This window comes from Euphorbia lathyris, chromosome 2 (assembly GCF_963576675.1).
Source record: "Euphorbia lathyris chromosome 2, ddEupLath1.1, whole genome shotgun sequence".
NCBI lineage: Eukaryota > Viridiplantae > Streptophyta > Magnoliopsida > Malpighiales > Euphorbiaceae > Euphorbia > Euphorbia lathyris.
In genome coordinates, this window is record NC_088911.1 from 47,971,909 (window position 1) to 47,974,199 (window position 2,291).

The 2,291-nt window shown below is 35.7% G+C and overlaps 1 non-coding gene across 1 annotated transcript; it reads right to left on the minus strand.

Annotated features, from left to right (window-relative positions):
- Window positions 1-541: 541 nt before the first annotated feature.
- LOC136221072 (small nucleolar RNA R71) lies at window positions 542-648 on the minus strand. The gene has a single exon (XR_010684863.1). It is a non-coding gene; the product is annotated as a small nucleolar RNA R71 (small nucleolar RNA).
- Window positions 649-2,291: the final 1,643 nt, after the last annotated feature.

Sequence of the window (2,291 nt, forward strand, 5' to 3'; positions counted from 1 at the left end):
AGGTAGTTTCTGTTCGTACGAAATTTCAAGTTCATGCGCAGTTCTCGAAGTTCAGGCACGTCACCAGATCCTATTGACCCAGAAATTGAAAGAACTCTTAAAAAGAACAAGAAAGAAAACAAAAACAAAAACAAAACCCCAAGAAAAACTAAAATTACCGAGCCAGAAGTTATGGCCACACTTATGGATTACGCTAGGCCAGGAGTGGCCGGTGTAACAAACAGTATAGTTAAACCCCAAATTAATGCACATCATTTTGAAATTAAGCCTGCGTTGCTTAATATGTTGCAAAATAATGTAACGTTTTACGGGTTACCTAACGAAAATCCTAATACCCATTTGACAAATTTCTTAGAAATTTGTGACACTTTTAAAATTACTGATGTAACTGCAGAAGCAATCAAACTTCGCCTTTTTCCTTTTACTTTGAAGGATCGAGCCAAAGAATGGTTAACTTCTATGCCAGCCGCATGAATTGAGACTTGGGAGCAATTAGCCCAAGCATTTTTATCAAAAAAAATTTCCTTTAGCAAAAACCGCAAGAGTCATTAAAGAGTTAACATCTTTTTCTCAAAATGATAATGAAACTCTTTATGAGGCTTGGGAACGTTTTAAAGAACTTCAACGTTTATGCCCACACCACCAATTGCCCACCGAACTTTTAATGCAAACATTTTACAATGGACTAAATCCTACAACTAGAGGTTCATTGGACGCTATGTCTGGATGGTTATTCATGAAGAAAACATCTGTCCAAGCAAGAGAACTTTTAGAGGAAATGGCAATCAACAGCAGTATGTGGCCCGCGGAACGTGGACACATACCAGTAGCGAAACCATCATCCTCAACTACATCATCAGTTAAAGGTATAGTGAATCTTGATCCAGTAGTGATGTTGCAAGCCCAATTTTCTGCCTTGTCGCACAAAATTGATAGGTTTATGGCACCGTGTGATCCAAATGGTAAGCCAATCCAAACGGATGTGGATTATGAAGGTATGAGTGAAATTGAACAGGTAAATTTTGTCCAAGGGCAAAACCAAAATAATAACCCTTATTCCAATACATATAATCCTGGATGGAGAAATCATCCTAACTTTAACTAGAGAGACAATAATAATGTTAATGCTAATCAAAATCGTACTACTAATTATCAAAATCAATCAAGAGATTCGATTAGCACTTTATCTTCTAAAATCGACAAATTCATTGATGCTATGAGCGGAAAAATAAGTAATCACGACGATGGTTTTAAACAGATCGAGAATAAATTCGATCAGCTTATTTAAAAACCAATCATCTAGCATCCATAATTTGGAGATTCAAATTGGACAACTCGCTAAATCAATTCCATCCCACAAAGAGGGAAGTCTTCCAAGCCATACGGAAGAAAATCCGAAAGAGCATGTTAAGGCTATCACTCTTCGTTCAGGGAAAAATTACTTAGGCCCAGAAATGCCCGGAAATTCGACCTTACCTGGAACTGATTTACCGAAGCCCAAAGAAGATACATTAAAACAAAAAGATGCACCAATTGACTCTAGTACAAAAACCTTTGTACCCAAACCACATTTTCCACACAAAGTCCGCAATAAGGACTATGACAAACAACTTTTAACATTTTTAGACAAACTTAAGAATTTGCATATTAATTTAACATTTATGGATGTGATTACACAAATTCCCAATTATGGTAAATTCCTCAAAGATTTAATTTCAAAGAAAATCAGTTGGGAAGGAATTTCATCCATTTCGCTAACTGAAGATTGTAGTTCGATTGTATCAAGCAATTTGCCCACGAAACTCAAAGATCCCGGATGTTTTACCATCCCGTGTAAATTGGGGAATATAGAATTCCTAAGTTGTCTTTGTGATTTAGGAGCAAGCATTAACTTGATACCATTATCTATTTTTAATAAGTTAGGCTTAGAAGAAGACATCAAACGTACCAATATGGTTTTGCAATTAGCGGATCAAACCACTAAAAGGCCATACGGTATAATTGAGGATGTTTTAGTTAAAGTTGACAAATTTATTTTTCCTACCGATTTCGTTATTTTAGATTTTGCTTATGATGTAAATTGTCCGCTAATCTTTGATAGACCGTTCATGAACACGGGACGTGCTCTAGTTGATGTGTCGGAAGGGAAAGTAGTTTTACGAATAGGAGATGATAAGATTGAGTTTGATATGAACCAAGCGATCAAATATCCTATGGAAGATTTCGCTTGTATGAAACTTGATTTAATTGAAAAATGTGTAAATGACATTGTTCAGAAAGAAGAAATAATA